This window comes from Periplaneta americana, chromosome 4 (genome assembly GCF_040183065.1).
Source record: "Periplaneta americana isolate PAMFEO1 chromosome 4, P.americana_PAMFEO1_priV1, whole genome shotgun sequence".
Taxonomy (NCBI): domain Eukaryota; kingdom Metazoa; phylum Arthropoda; class Insecta; order Blattodea; family Blattidae; genus Periplaneta; species Periplaneta americana.
Window position 1 is genome coordinate 81,338,811 of NC_091120.1, and position 9,175 is coordinate 81,347,985.

The 9,175-nt window shown below is 34.6% G+C and overlaps 1 long non-coding RNA gene across 1 annotated transcript; it reads right to left on the reverse strand.

Moving 5' to 3' along the window:
- Nucleotides 1–3,621: 3,621 nt before the first annotated feature.
- LOC138697983 (uncharacterized) lies at nt 3,622–5,400 on the reverse strand. The gene is made up of 2 exons (XR_011331642.1): nt 4,898–5,400; nt 3,622–3,803 (listed from the first exon to the last, which is right to left on the reverse strand). It is a non-coding gene; the product is annotated as an uncharacterized lncRNA (long non-coding RNA).
- Between the last annotated feature and the right edge of the window lie 3,775 nt (nt 5,401–9,175).

Genomic DNA, 9,175 nt, shown 5'->3' on the forward strand with positions numbered 1-9,175 from the left:
TAGAGTTCAGTGTTTACAATATTATGTGAAAAACTTCAATGCATGCGTCAATACTGAAGTTGAATTCTTAGTGACTATAATTTAAAAAAAATTAAAATTACAGTTTATTTAATGACGCCCACAACTGCAGAGGTTATATCAGCGTCGCCAGTGTGCCGGAATTTTTGTCCCGCAGCAGTTCTTTTACATGCCAGTAAATCTACTGACATGAGCCTGTCACATTTAAACACACTTAAATGCCATCGACCTCACTGGGGTCGAACCAGCAACCTCGAGCATAGAAGGCCAGCGCTACCAACTGCGCTACCAGGGGTGACGAATCTAATTATGTTTAAGAGTTATGTATGTTTATGCATTTAATTAAAAAAAAAAGTTACAATACTCTACAAATTTAGTGTGCAAAGGTATATCACTGTATCTACTGTTACATGTATTTTCTGTAACATTTAACAGAGAGTGACTAGGTAAGCATTTGTGGTTTTTCTTGAAATTGCCGATGTCCCCTGCTGGACCATAAAAAATCTGGTCAGCCTAGAGTAGAGTGTACATAAGGTATAAAGGTTAAGGAACATGAGTGTAACTGATTAGATTTGAAGAAAACAGTAAGGGAAATTAACAAATGATAGATAATGGACAATCATAGATTGGAATAGGAGTAATGGTACATGAACTATAAGAGAAGAGGATATAAATGTAATAAGAGAATTACATAAGGATGTATTGAAATGAAACTAATGCAAATATAATTAATGTTGTGGTGGCACCATATGCAGAAAAGTGAGGGCTACCACTACATGAAGCAGCTGTGATAATAAAAAAATACATAGTAAATACATTAATTTGCAAATATAAACACTTCAACATTTGAGTAGAAAGTATGAATATTGGCAGAAATTGGTTAATTTTCTTCTAATTTTTTTTCTCTTAGCCCTCCAAAGCTTTAAGATAATTAGGCAGTGCACTGAAAACTGCAATACATGAAAAGCGAGTTCCTTTTTTTCTAACATCTCTAAATATCAGAGTGCTGGCATTGTATGGGCAGAAACATGGACATTATGACGAAGTGAAGAGAAGAGAATAGAAGCATTTGAAATGTAGATATGGAGAAGAATGGAGGATGTGAAATGGTGAGATGAATAAGAAACGAAGCTGTGTTGGAAAGAGTGGGTGAAACTGATCAGAAAGAGAAAAATGAATTGGTTAGGTCATTCGCTGAGGAGAAACTGCCTACTAAAGGATGCACTGGAAGGTGGTGAATGGGAGAAGAGTTCGGGGGAGAAGAAAATATCAAATGATAGACGACATTAAGATAAGTGGATCATATGCGGAGACTAAGAGGAAGGAAGAAAACAGGAAAGATTGAAGAATGCTGAGTTTACAGTGAAAGACCTGCCCTTGAGCAAAACATGTATGTATGTACAGTACGTACATTACACTATGAACAGCTGATTGAAGGTTAGCAGTCTGGCCAATGTACAAACTTCACAATCAACTTCAATGTGAAAGAGTAAAAATGATTCAGGTACTTTTAATATTTCGTGTTCTATTGGAATAATTTTTATTTATTTTTGTTAAGAAGGTTTGAATTGTTTAAATAAAGTTCAGTACATTTAAAATGCAGTGATTTGTTTCGTATAATGTATATTAATTAACACTACCTTTTGTGTATGAATTCTACATGCATTGTAGGATTGTGGCATATGACATCGTACATAAAAGGCAGTAGTGTTCATTATAACTCTAGAGCAGTTATTTGTAATATTTCAACATACTTATCTAGGTTGGCAACTCTGAATTCAGTAAAATCAACTTTTAATTATGACGGCCGTTTGCTGTAACAATGACAAAACACCATCGTGCAAAAAAATATATTACAGCATGTCTTTTTATATACATCTGTTATTATTCTTAGAGTCTTTCTTACTTATGGCTTTTAAGAGACCTGAAGGTTCATTGCCACCCTCACATAAGCCCGCCATTGGTCCCTATCCTGAGCAAAATTAATCCAGTCTCTGCAATCATCTCACTCCCCACAAATCCATTTTAATATTATTCTCCCATCTACGTCTCGGCCTCCCCAAAGGTATTTTTCTCTCCGGCTCTTCAACTAACACTCTATATGCATTTTCGGATTCGTCCATACATGTGAATTGAATTCTTAAATATTCCGTGTCTTAAATTTCGAAGTTGTTTAACCTGTGTTTATATTGGCTGACTTGTACTCATGAGAGAATGCCATTGGTCAAGTATACACAAATAACATCAGAATGCGTAATATCGACTTTATATATCATTATTGACATGCATATCGGTATTCATAGCCATTTCCATTCTTGGTTTATTGTAAATAAAAAATCTTCACGTTCACGTTCTTCGCTTCCCATTCTCATTCTAGTTCTCATTCCCGGTTTATTGTGGACCAGCCTTAATGTTTTAAAAATTCAGAAGCGTATAAGGGTTATGTTATAATGTAATGCATTGTTGTTGTTTAGTCAACTGTCCAAAGACAGTTTGAACCTCATGACACCAATAAGACGTCACTCATGAGGCAACTAAGCCAGGAGATACTGGGATAGTGTGGCCAGTTCCTTTCCCCCTGTAATGCATTGTAGCGTTCTAAAGTAATTTGTAACAGCTCTATATTAAATACATGTAGTTGTGTATTCAAATAAACATGATTAGAAAGTGTTATCATGGAGTTATAAGACATTATGTAGAGTCTGATACATACAAAATCAGAACATGTCAGTCAGTTACCAGCATCGAGGTGTCAATTACTTCATTGCATCAGCTGAAGAAGATCAGGTAATACAATAATTTATGAACCAATATTTTTATTTATAATCAATTAGTAAATACTCAAGTTTTGTTCGATTTAAAGTTATGGTTTCTGAAAAATCTTATTTCTTATCTGAAGACCTCCACATGGAATTTGCTCATAATAAAGTTTTATCTACTCGTATTTCAGAAATGAAGAATTTGATTATATATTGTACTGCATTAATGTGATGCCTCAGATACGCAGCACATGTCCAAAATACTTTTGTTGTTTAGTCAACTGTCCGAAGACAGGTTTGAACCTCATAAGTAACACCAATAAGGCATCACTCATGAGGCAACTAGGGCAGGAAATAATGGGGTAGGGTGGTCAGTTCTTTTCCCCCTGAAAGACTTTTAAATGTTATAAATGTATTTCACTTTGTACCACATTGATAGAAATATTAAAAGTGTTATGAACTGTTAGTCAGCAAACTGTGAAACTTCTCTTCTATGAATTTTTGGTAAGTTACTTTAATTTAATATTTTGTTCTTCCAATTTTATGCTAAGTACTGTCTTATTTAAAGCTGAAATATTGACGTTTAATGACATCCTGGCTTAAGATCGGTTCAAACTATGTCTATGACAAAAACCAGGGTCTGTTATCATTTAACGGCATTATTACTTTTTCTGTATGTACTTTTCAAGTCAAAATAGATAAGAAAAATAAGAACATTTTTCGTAATCGTAAAGAAAGTATAAAATTGTACATGTCTAATGTCAAATACCACTGGACATATTTTTATTTCAAATACTAATATATCTTTTGCTCTAGAACACATCACTTTGAATGAAAGAGTTAAGATATTTGATTACCATATTATTAAACCATTAAACTGTTACAAAAATATCATCACAATTTAAAATGAAAATACAAAAGTACTACAACAAAACCAACTAAGTCACTTACTACATATTCTGTACATAGCCTCCAACAGTGTACATTGGCATTCTTCATCAAAAGAGGCACATCCAGTCATTACATCTGCAATGACAATTTATCTGATTAAAAAATCTTCTATAGAATTCAGATGACGAACACCATGTCGAAACTAGTCAATAAGGTAAAAATATCATCATAGTTGAAGTTTAAAAGTTGCTTAGTTAAATAACTTAACAGATCATTAATAATAAATTAATGTTAAAAGAGTGTAATCAAGAATGAATAAGAAATTATACCCAACCAAGCAATTTTTAAGTATAACAAGTTCCAAGCTTCAGTAGTTCAACCATATCATAATGCTTTCGAAGAAATGTAAATACTGACAAATGCTTTTGCAATAGAAAGTGATAAGCTTATAGCCTATACCAATAACAATATTTCATTCTATCTCTTTTTCATATGCTTGTCACATCTACTGACGAGTTTTCTTCCAAAACCAAAATTCTGACAAACTGAAAGTAGAAAATGTTCGACCTATAATTACCTTCTAGCTGACAGCTGATAAGAGGTTTCATAAGTAATGGTTAGGTGAGAGTATTTCTGCATCAACTTCGTATTATTCAGTAGGTCAATAAGCACGAACTTATGCTTGACCCAGAATTCATCAGCAAAAAAAATCACAAGTAACTAGTGAATAATACTAACAGCTAATCGAATTTTCCTTCTATAAAATTACATTTTTTAAATGCCATATCATTTCAGTCCATGATGAATTTATGCAAAACTTAAGACAAAATGGAGGAAAAAAAGAGTGATATTAATTTAACATGGCAAATGTAGGTCTATTTTGTTATGTAGTCAGTGATGTCTTTCTCTTAAAATCTCAAATTTCATAACAGTACATTATGAAACTAGTTTATAATGGGGTAAATTTCAGAACACGGATTCTTTCCTTTCCCTCGTACTTCAAAATTTCAACCTTGTGCACACAAAATAAATTATTAGCACTGAAAAGATCCTTTTCGTAAGCAAGATGATAAGCATTTGACAAACGCAGATAAATCTGCTCTTTTTTTGGTATTTAAAGATATGTCAATGAAGAATCCGTATACTGAAATTTTCCCTCTTTATTAATTGTTCTGTAATGTTGTTATAAAAAAAAGCGTAGCCTAGTGAAATTTAACAATAAAACTTACCATCATTGGAAAACGAATCAAGATGTAGTCAATACATCTAACTTTTTCTGTGTTTCCACAAGTTTAACAGCAAGTCTATCTCGCCTCCATTTCATCCATTTAATTCTCCATTCCTTTGCTTTATAACCTAATACAAATCCTGTTATGAAGGTTAAAATCAGTATTGCTTTACCAGTTCCTGAAGAAACTTCTGTCATTATTAGAAACTTTAAGGTAAAGTTTATAGTCAAGCATAAAGGTGCATTTTACAAGATAAAACACTAGATTCTTAACGTATAAAATATATCAAATACAATTAAAATAATTTTACTTTTCTCTTCAACAACACCGCCATACCATTATTTGCACATTAGACACCAAAGTCGCCAACATGATTCTTAAAAATCCCCTACTAACCAGTACAGAAGTTGCTAATTCCCTATATCAGCAATACAAATTTCACATGCTAACCTAGGACGCTAACCACACACTGAAAAACGCCAGATCTGGCAGGAAAGCAGCTATATTGGTAGCACTGCTGGTCACGAGTGTGTGGGCAATGTTACCAATTCAAAAAATATTTTTTTCCATCAAAGCCAAGTTGGAAATCCGCTACGCTCATGTAATCTAGAGATGGGAAAAGTTGTTATTTTCTCGTAACAGTTCCAACTGTTCCAGTTCCATGAAAATACTAGGTTCCAAATAACAGTTCCAAAATAACAGTACCACCATATATTATATAGCCTACGCCGAAGTTCGCTCCACAGCACCGGATCGAATCCCTCCTCCAGTGTTTTTCCCTTTGTGGCCTAACTCCATGTTGTTACCATAACAGATAAATTCTGTAGGATCAGAAATTAATTTTTACATTATATATATATATATATATATAGTCCAGAAATCATACTGACAGTATTGACACCACGAAACCAGTTACGTTATATTTATGCACGACGCCAGTTCAGGATTAAAAGGTGGTATTGATTTTGTCCCTGAAAATTGTTAAAAGTAACCAGATCTAGTGACAAAGTCGCTAAATTAATAACACAGCAGCAACGGTTGTCAACGTCTTTGGTTGTCATATTGTAGTTTCATACACGGCCGACTTGATGCTAGCTTCGCTTCATCTTTGAAAGCGAAGGGAGCATCAAGTCGGCCGTGTTCCATAACATCGAGTATATTATGTAACAGCAAGTATTTTGTATAACAGGTACAGTACTACTAGTATGTAATGTAACAGTGATGGTTTGGAACAGGCCTGACTCATAATGTAGTTCCATAACATCGAGTATTTTTTGTAACAGCGAGTTATTTTTTGTAACAGCAAGTATTTTTTGTAACAGGAGTATTTAATGTAACAATGGAAGAGCCACGTACTACTAGTACGTAATGTAACAGTGGTATTTAGGAACATGTACGGACGCTAAATGATCACATACTTCCCTGTATGGCATGTGATGCAGTACGATGTCATAATGAGTCGAAGATGTGTCATCGGTCTGTCTCCGTGAAGTGCAGGCGTGTTCACTGTCATCGTTTATCATCCCCAACTCATTCATGTTTTTTTTAAATAGTTAGTCACCGGTCGGTGCGGTACTTCGGTGCTATTTATTCAGTACATAAGAGAATACAATTTTACATTAGAGAATTTAGCTGGCTACATGGGATCATTGAATTGAACCCGAGGCCAAGAAAGAGAACGAAGAAGAAGAAGAAGAGTCGAAGATGTGAATTCCTGGAAATGAAATCTTTTCTAATGCTAAATTGAATTCGTAGATCAGGTTTGTTTGAAGCAGGAAATGTAATGTAATTTTAAATTATTTGTAAATTGGTCACGAAATCGAAATGGATCCCAGTGGTAAATGAAACCTAACCTATTCTTCCTCTTCTGCTTAGCTGAAGGTCACAGTAGTGTTCAATTTCTCCAAAAATGCGTAAATAAAAGCTATAATCATTTCGGCCGTGCTAAAATTCATATTAATAATGTACCGTCATGAAGAATAATAAACTCATTGTAATGTAATGTACTTTTTTTTTAAACAAAAGAACTTCAATAATAGTCATGTTTCAACACATTTTAATTTAATTTCAAGAATTGGTAATGAAACTACAACTGTAAAATATTTGGAAATAAAACATAACCTATATATTTTCATCTCCCTTGATAAAATTCACAATGTAGTTACTATAATACAGGCATTATATTATTTGATAGAATCCTATACTTAATTAACATAAGTTCCAAGGTAATGTGTACATTTTTTAAAGACTATGTTCGTATCTTTACTATTTATCTTTTACTTTAGTTTCCAACATTTTTTTCAGTACGACGAAAGGATTCGCAATTCTGCTTTCAAACAGTGGCGCCAACTTATATGGGCTCGTGGAAGCCGAGCCCACCCAATAATTTATCGTGTTGTGACACGTTGTGAGATTTATTTAACTTAAGGCTCGTCAAATGTTTGAGCCCACGCACTGTTTTCCAAAAGTTGGCGTCACTGCTTTGAATAGTACCAAACATGTTCCGTTCTGTGGAACAGGCGTTGTCATAATGTAGTTCCAAAGTGAAACGAGTATTTGTATAACCGCAAGTATTTCGTACTAGCTCAGAGCAACACTGTTATTTTGGAACATAGTATTCCAAGGTGCTGTTACTTTTTGGAACAGTTCCAAACAAGGAACGGTTCCAAAATAACTTACGTTATTTTTTCCCCACCTCTAATGTAATCATCATCATCCTTCACGAATTAGGCCTCTGTAGACCTGTTTCGGCCCCATCTAGCAGTCTTCTTAACGGTCTTCCTGTTCGACGATGTCCTCTAGGTTTATATTGCATCATAATTTTTGGGATTCTTGAATTTTCCATTCTTCTTACATGATCTAGCCAATTGAATTTGTATCTGCTGATTTTTTCTTCTACTGACTCTACTTCTAATTGTTCTAAAATTTCTTCATTCCTTTTTCGGTCTAAAAGAGTATATCCTGCTGTCCTCCTGAAAAATTTCATTTCCGTTGCTTTGATTCTGTTCATGTCTTTTTTCTTTAATGTCCAAATCTCGCTTCCGTATAGAAGGGTGGGTAATGCTAGTGTATTATATATTTTTATTCTTGTAGATTTTTGTACTAATTTAGCTTTTAATGTATTGTTTATTATTCCTAGAATTTCCAATGAGGAAATGGCGACCGAGTCACAGCGGTATAACTGTTTCATCAAATGCAGAGGAAATGCTGCATTACAAGCCTGTCCAGAGGCTAAAAGTGGCAGCCCCACTACTGGACTACCTAACGATAAGGCTAGTAACCTATCTTAGGGAAAACTACATTACTTTCAAGCCTCAAACAAGCAGTATAAGGATAGCTCATGTAATAAATATTAAAATCCAACGAATAAAAAAAAATACGTACACATTATTTACAGTATTTGGTTCTCAGCCAGGCCATGATGATTATTCCCAGTCCTTATACATTTAATAATAATAATAATAATAATAATAATAATAATAATAATAAATTCATTTATTTATGCGGAATTCCGAAGTCGAAACTGATTCCCCTTGGCAGAATCTTCCATACCTAAATACCTGCACTTATTTGCTGACAGTAGGCAGAGGGATATGTGGTAAGCTCATCACCTGAGCTAGGTGAAGTTACCTAGTATGCGACTGTAGCTAACGAGAAAGACAGACTATGGCTAGAATCAAAGTCATGTTACAGTCTAGTACAGCGGTCGTCAGCACTCGCTGAAATGTGCAAAGGGTAAGCGGTGCCATCCCGTGTGCACCGTCTTGCAGCAGGAAGAGATAGAGCATACCTGCTAGCAGCTACAAGTGCACCATGGTGCACTGCGTTTTCTGCGGGTAAGAGACTCTAGCCCCAGGATGCTCTGAGCTGACGACCCCTGGTCTAGTATATAGTCACGAAGCTTGAGTTGTTGAGGATACTAGGAATAATAGACTGTGCCAGTATTATTTCGCATTGTCTGTGGTGAGGCGATAGTAGCAATCCTAGTGGTTAGCAACTATCTATGGATGCATATTCCCTGTGTATTGAGCTTCGTGACTGTATATACTAGACTTAGGGTTACCATCCATTCGGCAAAAGAAGGACATGTCCTATTTTTAAATAATTTTATCCTGTCCGGCAGGCAGTTTAAAAAAAAAATTTAAATGTCCGGCATTTTGCACTTCAACTAGAATTAATATGAATATTGAATAATGTGCGATATTACGCATAGAATATCTAAACAAAAGGTGAAAACCTATGAAATAATTTAACTGCTTTCAATAGTTGAAGCTGGAG